Source organism: Giraffa tippelskirchi, chromosome 9, assembly GCF_054371585.1.
Source record: "Giraffa tippelskirchi isolate mGirTip1 chromosome 9, T2T-mGirTip1v1.2.pri, whole genome shotgun sequence".
NCBI classification, from domain to species: domain Eukaryota; kingdom Metazoa; phylum Chordata; class Mammalia; order Artiodactyla; family Giraffidae; genus Giraffa; species Giraffa tippelskirchi.
The window spans coordinates 145864995-145891394 of record NC_137283.1 but is presented as its reverse complement, the minus strand read 5'-3'; the positions used below and the strand labels follow the sequence as shown (position 1 = coordinate 145891394).

Sequence of the window (26400 nt, the reverse complement as noted above, 5' to 3'; positions counted from 1 at the left end):
GTGTCTCAGGATTCAAAGCATCCAGCCACGGCTGAATGGCCAACTTTCACATTTTCTCCCTCCCCAAACATTTCACTCCACATTTGGAATTACGCAGATAGGACTGAAACATAATCAAATGAAATAAGAGACAACGTCCCTGAAAACATTTTGTGAATTGCAAACAACCACAGAAATATAAGGTATTGTTTTTAAATAAATGATCCTCTTAACAGCATTAACTATAAATAGTAATAGAAGCCAGACAGCAGATTTATTGAGAGCTTTCAAATAGATTCTGTTCCTTTGTTGTGTCCTTACCTGCTGCCCCATGAAAAAGGGATGAGGAAGAAGCTGAAGACAAGACTGTGAGATTGTGAGGCTCTTCTTGCCTTAAGAACCCCTGAATTTCTTTAACAGCAACTGTGGGAATGTGTTTGCTCTGTGCTACATTTATTGAACAATTTTTGAGCATAGTGATTCAAAGCCTGAGGTTTGGAATCAAGCAGAACAGAACTTGTCTCTTATCAGAACTGACACCTAGGGCAAGCTCTTTAACCCTTGAAACTTATCTCTTCACCTATAAAGAGTGAGGATCCAGAGTTATCATTTATTCTCTGTAGGGTGCTGTGTTTCTTCACACTAATGCTTACTCTTCAGCACTTAGGCAGTGCTCTACAAAGCCCTTAGCACCTTGGCAGCCCCCAGAATTCCAATAAGGATTACGTTGTTCTTAAAAACGGAGCCAATAACTCTATCCAAAACATTTGTCATCCCTTCAAATACAGCAAATCAAGCAATATATAGTATGCAAGAGAAATATTCTTGTTTTGTTTTCATGTCAGTCTCTCCAACCCATTAGAGCAAATCACAACAGAGTAGAAGGAGTACAAATTCAAGTGAGCAAAACTATACGTCCAGTCCCTTGAACGTGCCCACCTACAAGACAGAAGACCTTTGTGTCCTGGGGATTCTCTGTCACTGCAGATGAGTATCCCCTCTGCCAGCTGTCTGTTCCATCCCCTCATGCTCAGGATCTTGACCTCTCAGACAGACATTGCCAGGCTGTGCTCTTACCTCCTTCAGATTAACTGCAGCTTGAAAACCATATCTCCTCCAACTTTGGTTACTCTCTGGATACCCTTGACGTGCTCTTGGTTCTTGCCTGACTTCTGAAGGTTTCCGGTTGGAGAGAAAAGGCCACTTCACTCTCGAGTCTGTCCTTCACAGCTCTCCCTCTCTGAGATGACTTTGTGTGACATAAGGAACACTTAATGAGACAGGTGAAGGCATTTGCATTTCAACACCTTCATCCATATCCCAGCTTTTGTAACATTAGTAAGTGAATACTCTCTTGGTAATTATATGACTAGGGGTGATGGGGCCCCTTCTATAGAAAGAAACTTTGCCATCTTGATCCAAAGCTAAGTTTTGCCATCAATTTAATGCCAGTGTTTAAGATGATCAATAGATAAAGATAGATAGATAGATAGACAAGCAGATGGATAGATGGAGAAGCTGAGAGAATAGCTATAGACCTAGGTCTATTAGCTGTTCATATGTGCATATAGATCCTGAATATCAGTTTAGTTCAGTTCAGTCACTCAGTCATGTCCCACTTTTTGTGACCCAATGGACTGCAGTATGCCAAGCTTCCCTGTCCATCACCAACTCCCGGAGCCTACTCCTGAATATAGTTATGGCTAAAGAAAGAGTTCTACTGGACTACCACCTGCCTCACCAGTCATGGGCTAGGTCAGGGTGAAGAAGGTTTCTGTGCAGAATAGAGGGCCATAAGGACTACATTTAGGCACAGAAGCTTAATTTTTGTAGCCCAGGTAGTTCTCTAGACTCACAAGAAACTGGTTTTACTGCTCAGAATGTTAACACTTTGCTCTAATTGTAGGTAAACTTAGGAATGAGGATAAACTGGCCACATGCAGAGGGCAAATGAGTAATCATATAAAAGGTGCATGGCTAGGAAACCACCCAAAGAATAATTGCCATAATAAAAATTTGCACCTAGCCAATACAGCCTGGTAATTTGCCTTTGGACTCTAAGGATATTTATTTTTCGAGGACATTTTGGCCCAATGTAGGACAACTTCAGCTCCAGGACACCTCATATGATCAGTTATAAGGCCATGATTGAGGCTACATCAGAACTCCACATTTTCCTCTATTCCATTTGACTTTTGTGTAAACTAGAGCCAAACCCTATATATTCCATTTGGTTTTCATGTATACCCATCTGTGATGCTCTATTCATACCTATCCATTCTTTACCTCTTTTCTTTAAGTGTGAAGACTGTCTCTGTTAAAACAAGGAACATCTAAATTTACCACTTAAAAAAAAAAAAGGCTTTCTATAGGTTTCATTATGGAATTTTGGAATCAATGTTGATTACACTAGTTACCCTAATTAGTGAAACTGCTTTCATTTTACAGACTTGGACTTAGAGCCTCTTGAACTTGATATACACAACTGAGCAAAAGCATGCACATGTTTTGTTTTCATGTATTTTTTTCATTTTCATTAGGAAATGAGGGCACATTATAAGGACTAAATTTTTCTTTTGTAGTGATAATCCACAATTGAAAATATTTTGAAAAATATCAAACATTTTTTTTGAAAAATTTTTGAATTTTGAAAAATATTTCCAGAGACTAAGACTTAATCATTTCTTAATTGGTATTCATGAATCTCTTGAAGTTAAGCTATTTCCTCTCCAAAGCCCAGAAGAAAATTTTTTATCCATGAAAGGACTATTGCCAGAATGCTGCAGCCAGTGTAAAATTAAGCTACCCAAGAAGACTAATTTCTTAATGATTACTACCTCTTATCATCTTAGCCTAGATGAAGGGTCAGCAAATTATCGTGCATCGACCAAATCCTGGCCAGTGCCTGTTGTTGCAAATTGGCAAAGAACCAGGCCCATTCATTTACAGATCGTCTGTGGCTACTTTCAAGCCACAGTGACAGAGTTGAGTAGTTTCAACAGAGACCACTTTAGGCCCACAAAGCCTAAAATATTTACCATCTGGTCCCATGCAGAACAGATTTGCCAGCCACTGGCCTAGATTTTTGTATTACTTCCTTATCTCAGGAGAAAGCATGGACCTTTGAGAATAAAACTCAAAATATGTACTTTTTTAAATGCCGGAGTCAATTAAGTTGAGATAGAGAGCTATCAGAAAGATCTAGACAGAACAAAGAGTACACACAGCAATGGGCACTGCTCATGTGGAGAGTAAGCAAACCTAGTAGTCATTCTTGATCCAGAAGGATGCTGATTCCTTTGCAGATAAAAAAGTACTATTAGATAGAAGTATTTTCAAAGAGTATGGTTTTCTTCTCACTTCTTAAATAATACAGTACAATAAATATGACCATTAAAACCAATGTACATGCCTCAACTGGATGTTGGATTTAAAGATAAAACATAAAGGATATTATTGTGATTACTGTGGAAATATTAATATGTGCAATGAATTAGATAATAACATAAAATCAATGTTACATTTACCAAGTTGATAACTGTACTGTAGTTTTACAGGAGAAAGTCCTTGTTCTTAGAGGACTGAAGGTTCATAATTATCTGCAACTGAAATTAAAATGGAACATTAAGAAATCAGAGAGAAATTGAAAGGGAAAAAGCAAATGCGGCAAATGTTAACAATTGGCGAATATACTTAAATGACATGTGGGTATCGAATGTACTATTCTCGCGAATTTTCTGTAGGTTTGACAGTTTTCAAAATAGACTGTCAGAGAAAAAGCTTTTAAAAATAGATATTGAAAGTTTTTTTTCCTCACATACTTGGGGACAGAATGGAAAAGATAAAATCCCATTCTTTTTACTGAAAAGTTAAATTTGTTATTAGCAAGTTTATTTAGATTGCACATAAGATTATATTTCCTTCTCTTTTTACCAAGTTTTATCTCAGACCTCATTGTACCCTTAAACTCTTCATTTGATTTCCTACACACAAGAAAAACTATGTTACATATTTTCTCCAGGAAAACATTATATATATTACACATGAGTATACTTAAAGGACACATTATAACCATATCCCTCAAATAAATATTTGCTCCAGTTAAACCAATCACTGTTTTAAAATCTTTTGAGGAATTTGTCATGTTATGACACAAAGAGAAGATAAACAAACTAGATCCAAAGGGATCTCCAACACATGTCCCTAGTCACTTCTCAGAAATATGGTAGTGTGTAACCTTGCAAGATTGACACATTCACAGATGACAGTAGACAATCACCAAGGGGAAACAACTACGTCTGGCATCATAATTTATGCTGCTGCCAACTGCTGACAGATATTCCACATGGGGGTTGGCTATGTGGTTTCAATATGAATTTTGAATTACATTTGAGAGTCTACGTCTCTGAGAAACGGAGGAGTAGGTCTCCCAGTGTCCTTCATAGCAATTCCTGAATGTTACTGTGTCTGCCTGCAAAGAGAAGTATGACCAGCAGCCTCTTGGATAACAATCATCTTGTTAGAGAAAGGGGCCACTGCCCAGGTAGCTCAGACCTCACTAGAGTTGTTAAACAAAACAGGATAGGTCTCTGATTTCCAAACCCACAACTGATATAAAAAATTAGGCACCTCTGTCTAGGTTCTTAATTTGAATTGGGTTCTTCTGTGCAGAAGACATTTTACTTCACTGAATTGGAGACTGGATCCTCTTTCACTTTTCAAAAAAATTCCAAGGCTTTTCAGTAGACACTGCTTTTCCTTAGAGTCAACAGTTAGGGCAGAGGTACACCACAGCATTATGCAGGTGGCCAGGAGAAATCGTCAGTGGGCCAAAGAGAAGAACAAGGGCAGAAAAGCTTCATGTGGAAGTGAGTGTGCAGTGAAAGTCTATATGTATCCAATGAGGCTAAAATTGATAGGCTGCTTACATATATCAAATGAGTCAATATATCAGAATGACAAATTCCTCCCTGTCCCAGTGTTTGCTTGCAACATGGGCAAATGGGCTGACAGAGTTGTGACATTAAACTATTATAAGAATACATAACACCAAGGACGCTGTGTTACTTGCACAGTTCCTGTTCGTGTTCCAAATGTGAAATGAGCATTAATCCTAATAATCCATTATGATGAGGGGGTCAACAATGTGTATCTTTTCTGGGTTAAAATACTGAGTGCATCTCAAGGAAATTTACTTATTTTCTAAAACAAAGTAAGTAATTCTTTATCTTAAATATGTAGTTTGTGGGGTTTTTTAATCTCCCGAAATTATCTAGCAAAGATCTAAGTGCTTATTTTATTTATGGAGTCAGACAGGATAATGATAAAAGATGCCATCTAAACTCCTTCTTATTTACCAGTTACATTATGGGAAAAATAAACAAAATATTATTTTTTTGGCGGTGGGGGGCAGAGCTGGTTCAAATAAGCCAAAAGATATTGTGGCTTCTACAAAGTCAACATATATGCCTGAATAGTAGGATATTGTTATTTTAAAGTAAAAAAGAAGACTCGGTAAATCAGGTCATGGGCACTAATTAGGAGAGAAGCATAGGATACATCATTTAAGTTTTCTCCCCTATTTTTTCAGCCATAATGTCTAAGATCAAAATAATCCATATGTTTTCCACACCCTACCCCTTTTTACAAGCTTCTGAATAGTAGATACTGTTTATGAGTTATAAGGAAAAAAATGAGGTTAGAAAATTAGTCCTAAAGCCTTGGAAAGCAAAAGAGATAAGATATCAGTTAAGTCATTATTTATTTATCTAAAATGAATCCTTGGGAACAATTACCACTTCATTTAAAGAAATAAATATGAAACTGTGAAACTTGCATCAGAAGCCATCTACACCTGATGGCCAACTTCATCAGCATCCAATGAAAGAATATACAGACTAAAGTATCTTGAGAATAGCTTACAGTGGATAAATCTCTACCTCGATCTAATTGTTCTTGTAATTAGATAGGAAATGAGAACTAATAAAAAAAAGAAGGCAAAACTCCAGGGGTGGGCTGACTGGCTGGCTCACTTAACAAAATTAGTCTATATTTTGTTTAAAACTGGAGCTCATGACAAAGTTTCAATTTTGGTGATATACCACATAAATAGCATTGACCACAGAACTCACCCCATCCACAGTATTCACATGCCATTCATAAGTCCCTATCCTATCTACCTTGGAGCCTGTACACAGTAAGCATTTGGGTAATAGTGAAATTATGGAAGGTAAGAGGGTTGGTATGAAGATGTGAGTATGTGAATATATGAGTGAAAGTGTTAGTTGCTCAGTCGTGTCTTACTCTTTGCAACCCCATGGACTGTAGCCTGCCAGGCTCCTCCATCCATGGGATTCTCCAGGCAAGAATACTGGAGTGGGTAGCCATTTCCTACTCTAAGGGATCTTCCCCAGGGATCAAACCTGGTCTCCTGCATTGCAGGCAGATTCTTTATCATCTGAACTACCATGGAAGTGAAGGGTGAATATGTGAGTGAATAAAGAAATAAATGTTGAATTGATATGAAATAGGCTGAGAAAAATTATTTACATTAACAAATATCAGAGCTTCATTATAAGAATCTGTTCAGGGAGATTAATTGCTCATAGTATATAAAAAATACACATATTGTGTCTAGATGTTAGAAAAACAAAGCTTATCAAGCTGTGTCTATCACTGCTATCAGTTCAGAAAGTGCCACAAGCAAAGTTGAATGAGAATTTTCACAAACTTTCGTCATGAAAGATTTGGTTTGCTTGACTACCTTGTCTCACCAGGTCAGATCACTCCCCTTGGCTTCTGAAGGAGACTATCGGCACCAGGCTCAGTATAGGGTGAGGAGGATGGGGAACAGATGAGAGAATAACTAGCCACCCTTCTCAAACATTCCTGTTCATTTCAGGTTTTTGTTTTTAGGTTTTGTTTGTTTGCTTGTTTGTTTTACAGAGCCTTTAGTTCTTTGGGTGGCCTGTCTTCTCATCAAATGTGTTACTTTTATGTTTTTGTCCAAAATGTTTTGTAACAGTCTTCCATAATATTTCTGTAGCAATTTGCATTTCTTCCCCTGAGAGTTGTCTGATTTCTTTTCTGTGCTTGGTGTTTGAGTTTCTTTTGTTTTATTGTCAAAGAAAGAAATTGCACAATCTGGTAAGCCTCTTAAGAAAAGCCACAGAAGCACCAGCAATCTATTTTGGGGAACATACGGGTAATTGAACAGGGTTTCCTATAGAATTAGGAGTAGCACTGAGGAGACTGAGGAACCCATACCTGAAGCTGATACCTAGTTCCTACCTAGCCATGATTGATGACTTAACCTGCCAGAACTCCTTTCCCTTCCCTCTAAATGGTTGGCAAGGGGGAGAAAGAAGAAGGGTGAAGAATGGGTGGCAGCTTAGTTTCCTATCTTCCTCAATTTCAGGGACTGCTGTGAAGATTAAATAAAATGTGAAAAGATTTTAAAACAGGAAATGAGGGCCTTACTAGCTAACTGGGATTGCTTTAAGTTGTCAGACCTTACTAGTTGCCTGTCATATTCTCCCTAATTATGGTACCTATTCATTCTTTTGATTCTTGACCTATATAAAAAGCTGAAATGGTCCCCAAATTCACACAGTGTCAGGCAGAAGGTCTGTAGCTTTTGAACTGTTCTAGGTTCTTATTTGGGAGGATAAATGGGACTGGGGAGAAAGGTGATCTAAGATGGGGCACTCCCGGTAGCTCTTGATTGAGAGTGGTAAGCAGAAATTGGCCTGGATGTTTAGGGGGTAACTTTGTTGGTAATAGGATCTTCCTTCAAGGATGCTCTTGACCTAGGCAGGACCAAGAGAGTTCTTTCCTCTCAGGTACAAGTGGTTAAGAATCTTAGTTTATAAATGCCCACAGCCATGGAAAAATTATTCTGAGACAGAGATGACTATGGAGAGAAATCAGTGGGAGAGGCTGAGAAGAGTGTCATAAGACTAGCATCGTCCCTGTTCTTTTTATTTTAGTTTCAAGATTTTTTTTAACTTAAGCTAGTTTGAATTGGGTTTCGCTCATTTGCAACCAAGAAGGCTGGTTGATAAGACAACATTTGAGTTTGCAACACTTCAGAATAAGAGTGTTTACTGACCCCTCTCCTGCTCTCCCACCCCCAGATGCAATCCATCGGCGAATTCCACTGGCTTCTTCTTCAGCAGCTATCCAGGAACTCACCACTTCTCACCTCTTCAAGAACTACAGGGTTTTCAGTCACCATCACCTTTCCTCTGGATTCTTGCCTTCTATCAGGTCTCCTGTTCCCATGCTTTCTCTGCCATACTCTTCTCACAATGGCCAGAGTGATCCTTTGAAAATAATTATTTCTCCAACTAAAATACTTCAGTGACTTTTCACCTCACCCCAAAAAAATCAAAAATCCTTATCACGGCCTCTAATACCCTCCGTGATTTAGCCCCTTCTGCCCCCTCTGACCTCATCTCTATTACTCTGTCCCTTGCCCACTGCACTATACCCATACTGGCCTCTTTGATGTTCCCTGAACACACCAAACACCCTCCCAGTTTAGGGCCTGCACCACCTCTGCCAGGAAAGTTCTTCTCCCAGCTAGCGCGTGCCACTCCCCACTTTTCACTCAGGTTCTGCTCAAATGTTAGCAGAGAGACATTCACTGCCCACCTCAACTATAACAGCATCCTTCCAACAGTCCCAGCCCCATTTCCATCTCTATCCTCCTTACTCTACCTCATTTTTTATAGCACTTGGCACTATCGATTATATTAAACACATACGTATATATTTTCTTTCTTCCACTGAATATTTCCTGAGGACTGGGACCTTAGCCATTTTGCTCTCTGCCATCAGCACCTAGAACAGCTCCTGACATTCAGGAGGACTCTGGATATGAGTTGCATAATGATACACACAGGGCTGAGCAAATCCTGTGCTCACTCCAGACAGAAATCAAACCATAGGTAACTGGCCAGTGAAAGCAAGTAGGTGCAGTCAGAACTTCATCAGCTACTGTACATGAATCTCTGCGAGGAGCCTTACGAAACAAGCTACTATGTAGACAGAATGAATGATGCTGGTCTCAGGGCTCACTCCTCTCAGTCTCTTCCAGGAGGACATTGGACAGTAAGTCATCCAGCCTTCCCAGGTGACAATAATAACAACCATAACCCAAGATCACCTACTTTATGCCCACTGTTTTAAGTGCTTTGCTTTTATTAGCTATTTTTTTTTAAGTGTCATGATTTGTTCATTTTTATTAACGTACAGTTGCTTTTAAATGTGTAAGTTTCAGGTTTATATCAAAGTGACTCAGTGTATTTATTATTTTTAAGATTCTTTTCCAAGTTGGTTGTTTTTTTTTTGGCTGTGTCATGCAGCATGTGAGATCTTAGTTCCCTCACCAGGGATTGAAACTCTGTCCCCTGCATCACTGCACTAGAGGCTCAGAGTCTTAACCACTGGACCACCAAGGAAGTCCTTTGTTAACTTCTTTTAATGACCACAGTGACACTGTGAGGAAGGCCCTGTTATTACACTCATGTAAGATTAGGAAGTTTTGTCACAAGCAGTCTGAATAACTTGCCTAAAGTCACAGAACTACTTAGTTGCAAGCTAACCCAAGATGGTTTGAACCATCACATGCTGGTGCACAAATGGAGATTAACCACACCGCCACTGGACTGTGCCATGACTTATAGTTTGAAATGTAGTCCTCATTGTCTTGTAGTACACACACACACACACACACACACACACACACACACACACTATGTAAAAAAAGTAAAAGCTTCACAAAACAGTGCTTGCCCACTAATTATGGGCACTATCTACTATATGACCAGTGATACAAAAAATAAAACAAAGGGCCCTGTTTGAAGTCCTCTCTAGTTCCCATCACACCCACCTCCACCTCTAATCTTACTTTTAAACAGATTCCAGGGGTGAATTACACTTAAATCCCCACTGGCTCAGTGAAGGGACCTTATTAGACAGTTCACTCTATAAGGAAAAGGACACATCCAGAAGAACCCACCTACAGAGAGGAGAAAATAAGACAAGGAGGAAATAGTAAATTCTCCTATCACACAATGCTGCCTAAGGCTAGCCCCATCCTGCCTACTGGAGAATTTCTACAGAACAAGAGGTAAAACAGTATTGTACAAATAAAAAGGTTGCTTCAATTGAGGCTTAGTAGCATTCCTCTATGTCTGAGGAATGTTAGCTCAGGTTCCTTTCTGCTGCTTAGAGGGCAGTGCTTATACACTGAGGGACCTGCTGGGAGAGGACAGGATATGCGTGTGCTCAGCCCTCAGTCGTGCCCGACTCTTGACCGTGGACTGTAGCCCACTAGGCTCCTCTGTCCCTAGGATTTCCCAGGCAAGAATACTGGAGTGGGTTGCCATTTCCTTCTCCAGGGGCTCTTCCTGACCCAGGGATCAAACCTGCATCTCCTCTGTCTCCTACGTTGGCAGGCGAATTCTTTACTACTGAGCTACCTGGGAAGTGGTCAGGTATTCTTTTTTTAACTTCATTTATTGAATTGAGGTTTCATTCTGTACCTCTTAGCATTATTGTTAGATCTTTGAGATATTTTAATTAATTGCCTTTTTATCTCTCATATTTATGCCTTAAAACAGTTTATAGGTGAATACTTTCAAGATAGCTAAATAAATGATTAACCTCTGAATAGAATGATTATCAGTTTTTATAAAACAACTCCAGGTGTTCACTTGTACAGTCACTGTGTTACCCAAGATAGCTTTAAAGTTCTTTTCTAGATATTCTAGAATATACAGTATACTTTAATTGAATGGCAGCTGTTGGTAAAAATATCGGGGTACATTAGTAGGCTTTATAATTAACTCAACAACCTAAAGCTTAGTTCAAAGAATCAATGACGGAGAAATCTACTAGGAAAAGTTTTATCTAGTTGTAATTATGGCTAGTTGTATTCATGGTTTTTGACCCATTTTCAATGGATTGTTCCAAACATGGCACAAGGTCTTCAAAAACCTCAAATCCTGATTCTAGGTACTATGTCAAATGTCTTGTGTTGCTTCTGCTCCTTTATTTTCCCTAATATTTCACCACTCACTTTTAAATTCCCAGGTCTCCTCTTAGAAAACCAGTCCAGGCTGATCCCCAACTCCCAGTTACAAACACCCCAAGAACCTAGTCCTAAATTTAATTTGTAATTTCCTCTGTGAATGTGCAAAGACATGGAGAGTGTTGTTTTTTTTTTCCTTGGAAGCTCTAGAATTAGCTCTTAAATTATTTCTCCTTTCAAAATAGCTCTTAGGGTGCACAGTAAAAACTTTAACCATCTTAGTGGCACTGCACTGAGTAAAAGTGTGTGGTCTTGGAAATAATAAAACTCAGAAGGTCACAGTTCATATCTCAGATCTACTACTTATGAGCCATGTGAACTCTGGCCAGTTCTTAGGTTGTGGTGAGCCTCTGATTTCTCATCTAGAAAATGGAAGGTGGTAATACCTCCCTCCCTGCTGTGGCTGGTATCAGCAATATCACAGGGAAAGCACCTCACACATGTTATCAATTAGATGACAGAGTGCAAGGTAGCCTGGTACTAAGAGGACAGGTTTTAAAGCAGGTCCAAAACTAATGCTAGTGGCATGCATACTAAGTCGCTTCAGTCGTGTCTGACTCTTTGCAACCATATGGACTGCAGCCCACCAGGCTCCTCTGTCTATGGGGCTCTCCAGGCAAGGATATTGGACTGGGTTGCCATGCCTTTCTCCAGGGGATCTTCCTCACCCAGGGATCAAAGCCATGTCTCCTGTGTCTCCTGCATTGCAGGTGGATTCTTTACCTACTGAGCCACCTGGGAAGCCAATACTGGTGGAGACTTTAGCAAATTATTTAACTTCTTTGTGTCTCTACTTTTTCATCCAAAAAATGAAAATGATAACAAAAAAGCACATAGATCACATGAGCGTTAAAAATATTTTTAAACATTCAAAACATTTCAAACAAATCTTGTCACATAGTAAGCAAAATATGTGAGCTTGTAGACCCTAAAAATTAATAATACATATCCCTTGATGCATTCTGGGGATAATTTGAGGGACTTAGATATTTTCTTCAAAATGTAGAAATTGCATTTATTTTTCTCCCTAAATGGGCGTTAAAAAGAGAAACATTGAAGGAAAATTTTCTCTGCAACTCATTTATGTGTTCATTTCCTAAACATAAGGCTATTAAAATCATTTAAGTTCATAGAATGCTAAAACATATATTAGACCAAGGGAAGTGCTGATGCTGAAAACATTTGCTTCCATTATATGGCTGGTTAAATAAAAGAAGCGTTTCATTTGGCCAGTGAAATACTGCTTCTCAGAGAACTCGGAGAAGATGAATTACCCAAATGCCCCTGAAAGTTCCCTCTGCATAAATCCAATCTATCCTAGAGGCATAACCGACAGCAGAAAAAAAACAAAAACTTAGCAAAAGCTGAGCCTAATGTGTACTCTACCTGGTGATGAATAATTTAACTAGTCTCCCAATTTTTGAGAATCATGAGAGGAAAAGCTTTACTGTGCATATGACAAGGTGTAGTTAAACAGGAGTGAAAGCCAAGAATATTTTCCCTCTTGGCGATAATGGAAATGTCCTAAGTTAACTGATTAAGGATACCTAGGGACTTTTTGGAATTGTACTAGTTCAGCTTTGTTTCCATCATTGAAGTGCACATTTCAGAATTAAAAAAAATAAATTGTCCACTGGTATGTTTTTGAGTAGCAATAAATAGCAGAAGGATCAAGTCAAGCTGAGAAGAACTAATCTCATTAAAAGCTGAGAAGAAAAACTAATCTCATTAAGTATAATTTAAAGGGTTTTGTGTTTTCACTTTACAAGCTTAATGCCATCAGACTTTCCCAAGTGGTGCTAGTGGTAAAGAACCCGCCTGCCAACGCAGGAGATGCAAGAGTCACAGGTTCGATCCCTGGGTGGGGAAGATCCTTGGAGAAGGAAATGGTAACCCACTCTGGTACTCTTGCCTGGAAAATTCCATGCACAGAGGAGACTGGCAGGCTACAATCCATGAGGTCACAAAGAGTCGGGCATGATTGACCTCACACACATACACAATGCCATCAGATCATTCTTACCATAAACCAGAAATGACTAGAAACAGTATTATAGGCCAATGCAGTTCACCTCTGTGTGGGTTTGACACTGCATTTGCTTGGGGGCAATCTGGAGCCTGTGGAATGGGCTGTAAGATTTTGGAAGGTACCCACCTGGCCTAAGCAGCTATAGTTCATTCTGTATGAAGGTTAGAACCTGAAGAAGGACCTCTACATGGAGGGTGGTAAGGACCTCTACATGGAGGGTGGTCACTGGACTATGCAGTCCCACGGGTACCCTAAGGCCCACCCATCTTAGAAAGCACTCATCACTTCCCACTGCTGTCTCCACACTGATCTCAGAGAACCCTGCGCTCGTTCAAGTAACTAGCAGAAGTATAACTCCAACCTGACCTTGTGCACCCGATGGTATAGCTGATGAGAGGCTGAAACATTTGGATTAAGACTTTCTCAAACTCTCAGCCATAACCAAAGGAAAGAAAAAATACATTCCTAGAGCACGGTGACTGCAGATACTTCTACTTAATGCATCTCATTTGCTTCCTGGGGCTCACAGTATCTAATTCATCCTCTTTCTGGGTTCATCTCCCCACAGTGGATACCTGTATATCCTCCAGGTCTTCTGGGAAGCTTGGAACTAGATATGCACACTCTTCTGTTCAGAACAAAGAGAAAAGACTTAGAGAAAAACATTGTGTTCTCTCCTCTCTACCTAAGACCTACCTTCAGAGTCTTCCTTTAATATCTAAGAACCTCCTCTTGCCCTTGTAATTGACATCAGACCGACAGTAAAGAATCTGCCTGCAATGCTGGACACCTGGGTTCAATCCCTGAGTCAGAAAGATCCCCTGGAAAAGGGAATGGCAACCCACTTCAGTATTCTTACCTGGAGAATTCCAAGGGCAGGGGAGTCTGGCGGGCTACAGTCCACGGGGTTGCAAAGAGTTGGACATGACTAAGTGACTTTCACTTTTCACTTTCCAACCATTCCCTTCAGAGAGGCCATCAATGTTCCACAAAGAGAAGTAGTCTATGGACCTCAGCTGAACAACCATATCTCAGTACATTAAGGCTCCTGAATAAAAACAAACATACATATTTTATTTCATCCTTACAGCACCCCCTTGATTTGAATAATTGGGTTCCTCTAACTAGTAGATTTTAGCTTCTACAAATAGTAAAGTTTGTATTACTTTGGAAGAACTGAAAAAGTTCTGTGATACAAATCTGGGAAATGAATTTCAAAAGCAACATGCTGTCAAATAAAACTTTTTTTATACCATAAGTGAACACCATTAAGTCATAGTATTATGCATAGAACATTTAATATAAACTGAAAAGATCAATAGAAAAAAACAGGCACATGACAGTGTTGCATGTTGATAGGACCTGAGGGTTAGGGTAGGAGATACCAAATCTCTGCTTTGTCCGTCTCTTCAATGATGCTATGCAGGCCACATAAGCAATATCAAAAGATTGAAAGATTGAAAGTTTCAGTATATACAGTCTAGGTTCCTATAATATTCAAATTTAAAAGATGAACTAAAATAAAACATATGGAAATAAGTTATAACTGACAAATTATGACATGAAAATAAAAATATTATTCTCACTTTTGGCATTTTTCTGGATTCTGTTTCTTAGATTTCACTATATATTATCCACCACTAAAAATACTTGAGGGGGCTAAACCCCAGTAGTTAGAGAAACATAACTCAGAGAGATGCACTTAAGATTAGCTCATGAAACTTTGTACTTTTTAAGATAAAGAAGCTTTCAGTCAAAGTCTTGGATGTGATGAAATGAAATTACACTGAAAATACAATGATATGAGTATTTGTATCACAGGGGAAACCTGGAAGCAATTCATAAGAAACAGAAAAAAAAAATGAATTTATGAAGTTTCTAGATGTACTTCCTAATTAAGATATATTATTAACTAAATTGTAGTTTGCAGCTGTTCCTTCCTATAGTTTCTGATTCATTTACTTCTGGTTCATTTGCTTGTCATAAACTCCAGAGCCCCAGAGTCACTGCAAATGTATCATTGAATTGCTTTTTGCCACAGTAACCTTTTATCTCACTGCTTGAGGCACACATTTTTAGGATGCAATTTTATCTGGGATAACACCAAGTAACTCAGGTAGTACAGCCTCAACGGCAGCTAAAAAACTTTCGGCTTTTGTACAACAAATTTTTGTACAATTGCACAACAAATCTTTGTACAATTCAAACAACTTCCTACTGCCTGTAACCCCAAATTTTCCCTAAATCTACCGTCTACTCATTTTCTTTACCACCCTCACTGACTTTTTATTAACACATCCCTGACACTCAAACTCTTTGGAGACAATGAAACTTCACTTAAAATGTCCAACCAGAGAGAGAATCCTTTCTTCCTTTGTTCTTTCCTCCCTTCCTTCCTTTTTTCTCCTTTCCATCAATACTCCCTTCTGCATTCAGTGAACATTGAGAATCAACCATATGACAGATTCTATCTAATGGATATATATTTACAACTGTGACATAGTCTGTGGTTGTCATTCAATTGCTAAGTTGTATCCAACTCTTTGTGACCCCATGGACTATAGCATGCCAGGCTTCTCTGTTCTCCTCTATCTTTTAGAGTTTGCTCAAACTCATGTCCACTGAGTCGGTGATGATATCTAATCATCTCATCCTCAGCGGCCCCCTTCTCCTTTGGCCTTCCATCTTTCTTTCCCAGCATCAGGATCAGCTCTTTGCATCAGGTGGCCAAAGTATTGGAGCTTCAGCATCAGTCCTTCCAATGAGTATTCAGTGTTGATTTCCTTAAGGATTGACTGGTTTAATCTCCTTGCAGTCCAAGGGACTCTCAAGAGTCTTCTCCAACACCACAATTCGAAAGCCTCAATTCTCTGGCGGTCAGCCTTCTTTATGGTCCAACTCTCCCATCTATACATGACTACTGGAAAAACCATAGCTTTGACTATACAGACCATTGTTGCAAAGTCTGGTCTCCACCATAAAAGATTTGGAGAAGATAGACCCTTCAACATACTATGGCATTGAAGTGAGAAGATGTGTGAACATGTTGCTTCGGGAGCAGTGACACAGGTGGTCTCATAACTCTGTTAGAAATAAGAGAGACTGCTTCCAGAATGTGGAATGTTTGAGCCAGTAGGAGAAGCTGAAAAGGTAGGCAGGGGCAAGAGTAACTGTACCAAGGAGAGTAAACTTCATCCTGTGGACTGGTGGTTGGCAAAAATGGACCTTGGGCCAAGTCCCCATCCTGCCACCTATTTTTGTAGATAGTTTGGTTCTAATTCAGCCACACCCGGCTTATTCAATATTACCTGAGATCATGTGGCCCCCAAAACCTAGTTATTCACTACCTGACCCATTACAGTAAAAGTTTACTGACCTCTACCATACAGCTGCTGCTGCTGCTAAGTCACTTCAGTCGTGTCCAACTCTGTGCGACCCCATAGACGGCAGCCCACCAGGCTCCTCAGTCCCCGAGATTCTCTAAGCAAGAATACTGGAGTGGGTTGCCATTTCCTTCTCCAATGCATGAAAGTGAAAAGTGAAAGTGAAGTCGCTCAGTCGTGTCTGACTCTTAGCGACCCCATGGACTGCAGCCCACCAGGCTCCTCTGTCCAGGCAAGAGTACTAGAGTGGGGTGCCATTGCCTTCTCCATACAGCAGTGATTTCCAACTTCCCCTGCCACATCATGGTATGCAAGGAAAATGGTAACATTTGAACAGTAAGTTGAGTTAAACAGAGATGCTGCTCATGACCAGAAGCAACCAGTCTGGAACCCTGAGCTACGCAGAGGCCTCTGTGAACAGTCTTATGCGGGCATGAGTGTTAGTGTTTTATCAGGCTAGGACCTATTACTAGCAGGTAGGTTGGGGGGAAGAAAAGCACCCTTTGTATCAAGAAGTCACTAGAGAATATTTTAAGCAAGAATGTACATATATAATGTTTAGCCAGGAAAAAAAAATGCAATGAGAAATTCAAAAATAACTTCCTTAGGGAAATCAGAGGTTCAAGGATTTACAGTTCTAACCAGCAAGTTGAAATCAATCAAGCAAAAAGAAAAAAGGCATATATTTAATAACTTTCATCTGAAAAAATATTCTATTAGGTTCCAAAGGGATACAAAGACACAGGCCTGACATCATCACGGAGCTTGAGTGTTAGCCCTGCTTCCCTCAGAGGACTGGCAAGAAGGGTGCCCCCTGTCTGCCTGTTTATTCCGGAGCTGAGGGGAGAGAGAAACCACTTCTTGGCAGCCTTTTGTGACTTGATGCTCCTGACCGAGAGAGAACCCAGAACTTTGAGAAATGCCAGGAGCTGTCTTCTGCTCACAAACAACAAGCATATTTGGGGATGACTTCATCACAGCTCTGTAAGACTACCTGCTGACATTTGTGGCCCTGGATTGTTCCCTTTCCAGAAATTCTGTCATTAGGAATTCTAAGTTGAAGAATCCCTTATGAAATGTAAAGATTCCCAACCCCAGAAGTGGCTGAGATACTTTCATCTAAGAGCTTACTGAAGCTTCATTCACTCATGAAAGACATACTGGGCACTTTCACTTTTGCAGGTGTTGTGCTAAACCCCGGATACCAGATAAGTCAATGGCTGCAGCTTAGTTGAGAAATAACTACATCAGGTTCTGTAGGAAGACAACCCAGGGGTTTGTGTGTCTGTGTGTGCATATGAGGGCACGCGAATATACTGGGTGCATGTTGGGGAGATGGCAAGGTCTTTAGATAAGAGGCAGAAGCAGGGACAGAAAGCAGATATCCTAGAGACAACTTTCAGCCACTTCATACTTGTGCCTCAGGCTGTCTCTGTAAGATAATTTCTTTTTATAACACGCTACAAGAAGCAACACCACCCATGCCTCACCTGCCTAATTGAAGTATTTACATATTTTCATCAGTTTTATTCTCAGATGCCCAATTACTAATACACCACTTTAAAAATCCACCCATTCTGACAGCAAGCCAGGAAAGCAATAGACACAAGAGAAAGATTCTTATCAGAACCAACTGACACATGAAGCCCAAGTGGCATTTTGATCAATAGCTGCTGAGCAGCTTGGTGGTGCAATGGCCTTGGAGGTGCCACTCTGCATCCCTGTGATTTTCATCATTCCTCTCCATCTTTATAGCTGCCTCTTTCCTAGTTTTAGGATGATGAAAAGGAACTAGTCAGAAAACTGATTCCTCAACAGGTAATATATCAGTAGCTTTTGAACAACCATTTCAGGGACTATGAGAAATTATGTCATGAATTCCAGGGTGCACTTTACACCCTAGGTCTTTTCAGTTTCATCCATTTGTAGTATCTCCATTGTTCTGAGACACATAAGCCGCATTCTGATTCTCATCCCATTTCTTTGCTGGGAGTAAATCTGGTGTCACAGTCCTCGCAATTGTGGACCATTAAGACTAGATTGTCTTCGAGATTATTTACCTGATAAATGGCTTACATCATACTCCAGCAATATAGCCAAGCCTTTATATAACTGCCTCATTACAAAGGAAGCAATTTAAAGTCTTTGCCAGCATAGGGGATCATCCGGTTCAATGACTAAATTTATTCTATTAACAAGGCATAGAGTGACGCTTAGAAATGTCATCTGGTGTTAAACCTTAGAAGATATGATTACATCTGATTAATTTGATGTGGTGCTTTACCATACACTCAAAAGATAATAGAGAAGTGTCATGGTATTTACCTTTTTCTTGCAAATTGCTCTTGAGACACTTCTACTCCCCAGAGCCAACTCACCAAACACTTGTTTCTAGAACTTGCTTCTATAACATTCAAGCCAGTTTAATAAGCATTCTTAGAGAATCTACTATAGCATGCACAAGGTATTGGGCTAGATACTAGGAACCCAGCAATTTACAAAATGCTCCTACTTTCTACCCTCAAGAAGCTTGGCAGGAAAGAATGGGAAGTCTGTGGAATTGCTATCTACATGGGTGGCAAAATATTCTCCATTTGTATCCCAACCCCACAGATACTATCTCGGATTTTCCCAGTCCTCTCTACCCTCAACATCTAACCTACATGGATACTGTGATGGTTAATTTTATGGATCAACTTGGGTAATACACAGTGGCCGGCTGTTTGGTCAAATATCAGTGTAGGTGCTGCTTGTTGTTCTTCAGTCATTGTCATACCCAACTCTTTGTGACCCCATGGACTGTGGCATGTTAGACTTCCCTGTCTTCCACTAACTTCTGGAGTTTGCTCACCTTCATGTCCTTTGAGTTGATTAGATGGTATCTAATGGTACATAACCTTTGGTTAGATGGTGTCTAACCATCTCATGCCTGCTGCTGTCTTCTCCTTTTGCCTTCAATCTTTCCCAGCATCAGGATCTTTTCCAATGAGTTTGGGGCTCTTCACATCAGGTAGCCAAAGTACCAGTGCCAGCAACAGTCCTTTGAATGAAAATGCAGGGTTGATTTCCTTTAGGATTGACTGGTTTGATCTCCATGCAGTCCAAGGGACTCTCAAGAATCTTCTCCAACACCACAGTTCAAAAGCCTCAGTTCTTAGGCACTCAGTCCTCTTTATGGTCTGACTCTCAAATCCATACATGATTACTGGAAAAAACCATAGCTTTGACTATACAGACCTTTGTCAGTAAAGTGATGTCTCTGCTTTTTAATACACTGTCTAGGTTTCTCATAGTTTTTCATCCAAGGAGCAAGTGTCTTTTAATTTCATGACTGCAGTCACTGTCCACAGTGATTTTGGAGCCCAAGAAAAGAAAATCTGTCACTGCATCCACTTTTCCCCCTTCTATTTGGCATCAAGTGATAGGACTGGATGCCATGATCTTTTTTGACTGTTGAGGTTTAAGCCAGTTTTTTCACTCTCCTTTTTCACCTTCATAAGATGCTCTTTAGTTCCTCTTTACTTTCTGTCATTAGAAACGGTATCATTTGCATATCTGAGGTTGCTGATATTTCTCCCAGCAATCTTGATTCCAGTTTGTTATTGATCCAGCCTGGCATTTTGCATGATGTACTCTGTATATAAGTTAAATAAGCAGGGTGACAATATACACCTTGTCATACTCCTTTCCCAATTTCGAACAAGTTTGTTGTTCCATGTCTGGTTCTAACTGTTGCTTCTTGACCTGTATACAAGTTTCTCAGGAGACAGGTAAGGTAGGTGGTCTGGTACTCCCATTTTTCAAGAATTTGTCACAGTTTGTTGTGATCCACACAGTCAAAGGCTTTAATGTAGTCAATGAAGCAGAAGTAGATGTTTCTTTGAAACTCCCTTACTTTCTCCATGATTCAATGAATATTAGCAATTTGATCTCTGGTTCCTCTGTAGTACATGAACCAAAGTCCCCAGTTCATGTACTGCTGAAGCCTAATGACATGGTCAAGTAGGAAATGGCAAGATTGAACATCTTATGAATCAGTGAACTAAAATAAATGGGAATAGGTGAATTTAATTCAAATGACCATTATATCCACTACTGTGGGCAAGAATTCCTTAGAAGAAATGGAGTAGACACTACTATGAAAGTATTTTTAACATGTGATGAGCATTTAAATTAATGTGCTTTGAGTAAATCAGATTATTCTCCATAACACAGGTGGGCCTCATGCAATAAGCTGAAGACCTAAGAGAAAAGACTGAGGTCGCCTGATAAGGAAGGAAGTCCGCCTTTAGACCCCCCTACCATCTCAAGATTGCAGAAGAATCTTCTCTTGTTCTCCAATCTGCTAGGCGACTCTGCAAATTTCAGATTTTCCATACCCTACAGTCAATAACACTCCTTAAAATAAATCTGTCTCTTTCTCTGTGTATCTCTTTCTCTCTTCCTATATACATATAGTCTTGTTTCTCTAGAAAATCCTGAGTAATATATCCATGGGCACTGTATTCTTTGGCTTTGGATTTGAGAAAGGAGAGAGTGAGGTATTCCTTGGCTCCCTTCTTGTAGGGCCCTTGGTTAGCAATGACTATGTCCCAGTTATGGCTGTGGCACCTGCCCAGTGGTTCTTTCCTATTTTAATGTTTTACTTCTCTCTTTTTCTGGGTTATGATAACCACTCTGTCCTCTCACTTCTTCGGGCCTAGGTGCAGCTATAGTTTATTATCATTGTTTACTTGGAATATTCACCACATCTTGTCAGGTGTCCTTCAATCCCATTTATACCTATGTAAACGGTTATTTTACCTAAATTCTCCTAAATGTGTACATTTGAGTGTGCCAGTTATTTCCTGTTGAGACTGTGACTCTGACTCACAAACATTTGACAAAATCTCAAACTTTAATAAAAAATAGTTTTGTAATATATATATATACAGTGTCTATTAATTTTTTATAGGTAAATTCTCTTCAGTGTCAGCCTATTTACAAGCAAAAGATTTTGCTCAAAAAGTTTTAGAGCAAGAAGGAAATTGATTAATTGTCCAGTTCAACCATGATCCAGCACAATTTTCACACTGAAGGAACTAAATGTGGAGAGCTGAGAAGACCACGTAGGATTACACAGTTGGCATTGGGACTGATTCTAAAAACCATGTTAAACTTTAAATTGTTAAGGAAATTTTTAAGTCTTAAAATCTATGATTTCAAAAATATCTCAGATGACAAGATTTGTGCTAAACAGACTGCAGAAGAACTTCTATAAAGTCATTCTACAGATAAAAAGCAATCTCACTGGTGAACTCCTGCTACCTGGATGAGCCGATAGTGTGTTTTATTCTCAGTTTGCTCCAGTTACAAGCTTTTCATCCCAAAGTATTGACAGCACACCCTCTTAGCCTAAGTATTTTTGCACGAAGAACTGTAACTGCTCATACACAGAGACCTCCTCCCACCATGATAAAGTACAATTAACAGATAATGTTATTGATGCCTTGGGTGGTGATCAAGGTTTGGTGAATTATTAATAATAAAATTGCACTACTGGTTTCCATCTTTTCTTATTTCAAATCTTGTTTGTCAATATCTGAGGCCATATTAACATTTATAATTTCTGGTAAATTGGATAAACCTATCTGTTATGGACTGAATGTTTGCGTCCCTCCCCTGAAAAGCATATGTTGAAATCCTAATTTCAAATGTGATGGTATTAGGAAGTGGGGCCTTTGGGAAGTCATTAGGGTGGTGAGGATGGAGTCCTCATGAATGGTATTAGTGCTTTACAAGGGGCAGAAGAGACCAGAGTTCTCTCCTTCTGCCAGGTGAGGACACAGGTGAGAAACAGGAAGTAGGGCCTCATCAGACACCAAATCTCTTGGTGCCTTGATCTTGGGCTTCCCAACCACCAGAACTGTGAAAAATTGATGTTTGTTATTAAACCACCTAATCTATGGTATTTTTGCCATAGACTTGACTGAACTGAGACACCTATCTAAAGTAGACATTATTTCTGAATACAGATCTTAATGTAGCTATAATACTTCACACCTGGGCAATTCTCTCTTATTAACATTTTCAGAAATTTGGAGTAGACATATATGAAACTACATCACATATAGTCGAGAACTCAAGGCAGACTTTTTTGAAGGCCTATAAAATATTTGTCCAAAGGAACAGAGCAGCTACCCCCACTCAATTCTCATAACCACTGAACAGCTGACGGGCCTCCCTGACACACTCCTACCTGTCTTACCTGGATCAAAACCACTGAAGCTGAAGCTGCGGTACTTCACTTGCTAATCTCTGAACCAGGCAGCTCTCCCTCACTGTAAAAGAAAGATCTTTTTCTGGCTTCCCGCAGGCTCGAGGGGAAAAGAGTTCATTTAGATTTAGATAAGGCTGAGAATCCATCTGAGCCCCAAAGCCACAGGAGGCTCCCCCCAGCTGAGGGCTCAGGCGCCTACATCTCTGCCCCAGAGAGAAGGGGCCATGGCTCCAGCTGAGCGGGGAATATTGCTCCTCTTCATCCCTCCCTCCTCCAGGGCCTTGTCATGCCTGCCACACACTTTTTCAACATAGATTAAACACTTGTAATTCCATTTTTAGTTAAACTGTATTTTGTCAGCTCCCAGGTGTTTCCTCCCAGACACCAGTGTGGAGATGAACTTGTGATTTATCTTTTGAGTTCTGCACAAGATGACAGGAAAAAAGAGCTCAGGGGTTTTGGGGGGAGAAATGCATGATCATTTAATATAAAGGAAATGGCCCCTGGCCTTTGCTTCTCTATCCTCAGGCTGCGCAAAAATCCACCTCCACAGGAATATGATACCTGCATTGTGTGAAGCCCAACACATGTTCCAAAGGGTCAAGAACCACACCCTTGTAGTTTCAGATGCTCTAAACAGGTAGGAAGAAAGAAAAAAAGATGAAACAAAGAAAGGGGAAAAAAGGGGAGGGAAGGAGAGAAAAATGGAGGAAAGAAGGAATCAAAGAGGAATAAGAAGGAGTTCACATTTTCATGCAGTTCATTTATCTGACATTTATCAACATTATTGACCAAGCCAACTTGCCGCTACCTCTCCACCCTGTTGGAAGGGAAGGAAGCTCGTACACACTGAGTGCTCGCTGTGTGTGGGTGCCTCACATATTCTGTAATAAAAATAAGAGCTTACATTTATTCAACTCTATGTGAGGCATTTTGGGGACACAATTTATGTACTTTCTTTTAATGCTTACAACCTTAAACAGGTACTATTATTATCCCTGTTTAAAAAGAGGAAAACGCTGTTTTTCTGGATGCCTAATAGCCAGGACATGGAAGCAACCTAGATGTCCATCAGCAGACGAATGGATAAGGAAGCTGTGGTACATATACACAATGGAATATTACTCAGCCATTAAAAAAATACATTTGAATCAGTTCTATTGAGATGGATGAAACGGAGCCCATTATACAGAGTGAAGTCAGCCAGAAAGAAAAACACCAATACAGTATACTAATGCATATATATGGAATTTGAAAGATGGTAACGATAACCCTATATGCGAGACAGAATAAGAGACACAGATGCATAGAACAGTCTTATGGACTCTGAGGGAGAAGGTGAGGGTGGGACGTTCTGGGAGAATAGCATTGAAACATGTATATTGTCATATGTGAAACAGAACACCATTTCAGGTTCGATGCATGAGGCAGATGCTCAGGGCTGGGGCAATGGGATGGCCCGGGGGGATGGGATGGGGAGGGAGGTGGGAGGGGGGTTCAGGATGGGGAGCACATGTGGACCCATGGCTGATTCGTGTCAATGTATGGCAAAAACCACTACAATATTGTAAAGTAATTAGCCCCCAACTAAAATAAATAAATTTATTAAAAAAAAAAAAGAGGAAAACGGATGATGCCCTAGGACTTCACTAAGTGCCAGAACAAAACTTTGAACACAGGACATTACAAAGTCAATCATCTTTATGTTTAAAAACTTCTGACTGCCTTAAGAATGTTTTAGTCCTGTTTTAAAACAGAACTAAACAAGAAAACTGAGATTGGACCTAAGTTATCTAACTCATCGAAAATCAAGCTTCCGTTGAGTGGGAACAGGCTCTGAACCCAGTTTTATATGATGCCCAAAGCCCAAGTTCCATCTGTGGCACCATCTTAACTTCTTGATTTCTGACTGAAATCCCCATGTTTATAATCTAAAAAGTGCTGGGTGATGGAGACTTTGAATTGCAGTGTTCTCATCCCACCCCTCCTGCCCTCTCCCATATACAAGTCTTCTAAGAAGCTGAACTTGGAGTTCACCTACACAGCCTCCTCATTGTCACTACTCACCTTGCCTGTATTCTGGCTCTCAGCCTCAAGACCATGAAGTCCAGGATCCGAGGAAGGAGGGTTCCAACAGTCATTCAGCAGTTTTGTCCTACAGCAGATCCAGACAGGCAGCACTCCTGACATTCCTCAAGCATCCATTCCACAAACATCTATTGATTATCCCAGTAAGAACTATGGTAAGTCTTAAAGCTACAGAAATGTGTGTAGTGCAGTGAAAACTCCTGCCCACAAGAAAAGCCAACGTTTAGTATAGAAACAGACACGCTAACCAAACATTTACAAATAAATAAATTCTTTAAGTCAAGCCTAGATTCTATAAATTAGATCTAAATAGAAATAGACCAAGCAAAAGGACAGTAGATGTCTTAGAGAAGACTCAGAGAAGTTCCTTCAAGACAGGAAGTAGCCTATCTTGAAGGAAGAGAAATAGTTTACCAGATCTAAAAGCAGAAGTATTAGGCAGAGACCCTTCGCATGTGTAAAGGCAGAGGTAAAAGAACACATGAAATTCTAGAAATGCCCACAGTTACACAGTGGGAGCGGGATGTAGGGAGACTGGCAGGATCTTGCTCTGTAAACACTTCTTGACTGTATTTTATAGGCCACAGAGTCAATAAACAACCTAAATTCCTGGTTGCAGCTCGAGGGTACTGAGTCCATCATTAGCTTTGCTTGGAGGCGGGAGGTAGGTTCTAGGAAGTGGGGTGTTCCACAGATGCATCTGCATCATCTCCCTTCGATCTAGGCGGAGGGAATGTAACCAGACTTCCCAGGGCTTCTTGTCCCTCTGATATGCTCGAGTCTCCCAGCCAAAGTGCTGACTGGCCATCATAGCCTTCCTTGGCTCAGCTCTCCTCTCTCTCCCTCCTCCTGGCAACACTTTGAATCTAAAATAAAATCAGCTTCTGCTCATAGTGAGTAATTACAATAATAATGGTATTTCTAACAGCTTTTTGTCTCCCTCCCCCTTTCTGTCCTGTGGCGGCCCCAGGGGATGGATAAACTCAGTGAATTTTACATGATGTAAAAACCAAATCATTTACCCCAAAGCTGCCTAATGAGGTTACTTTGGAACGGAACACTACTCACAAAACAGAAATCAAAATGCCAAAAGACAGAGGAAGAAATGTTTCAATAGTTGCATTCCTGACGCCCACAGGCAAAGGAAATACAGAAGGACAAGTGACACTTAAAAGTAATCAAAAGCCATGATGTTATTTTAAGGCAGATCATCTCACAGGTGAGAATATAAATAAGAATAATTCTTTACATCTCCAGAGCAGCATAGCTCTTAGCTTTTCCAAAAAATGTTTTCACAAATACCATCTCAGTTGAGACACACAACTGTTTTGTAGAGAATTCATACTCAGAGAAACTAGGGGTCAAGTGTTTAAAGAATTACCCAAGATCATGTGACCCATAGTGGTGAAGCCCACACGGAACACACGGCTTCGGCCTCACGGTCAGCTGAATTTTCCCCTGGAAGAAGCTTTTATTATTCCACGGACATATGACAGTGCTGATTTTGTGCCAGTCAATATTCTAAGTGTTTAGGAATATTGACATATTTAACACTGATAACAAT

General features: G+C 40.0%; 1 long non-coding RNA gene across 2 annotated transcripts in view; it reads right to left on the bottom strand.

Annotated features, from left to right (window-relative positions):
* Positions 1-418: 418 nt before the first annotated feature.
* Positions 419-26400, bottom strand: part of LOC145522042 (uncharacterized) — a 233776-nt gene continuing 207794 nt past the window's right edge. The window contains exons 4-5 of one of the 2 annotated variants that reach the window (XR_014065864.1): positions 3507-3584; positions 419-1228 (exon numbers count right to left, since the gene is read on the bottom strand). This is a non-coding gene — a long non-coding RNA (uncharacterized LOC145522042). Of the gene's footprint in view, positions 1229-3506; positions 3585-11197; positions 14155-26400 lie in introns of those variants that run through there. The other variant, XR_014065862.1, reaches the window with a different exon arrangement.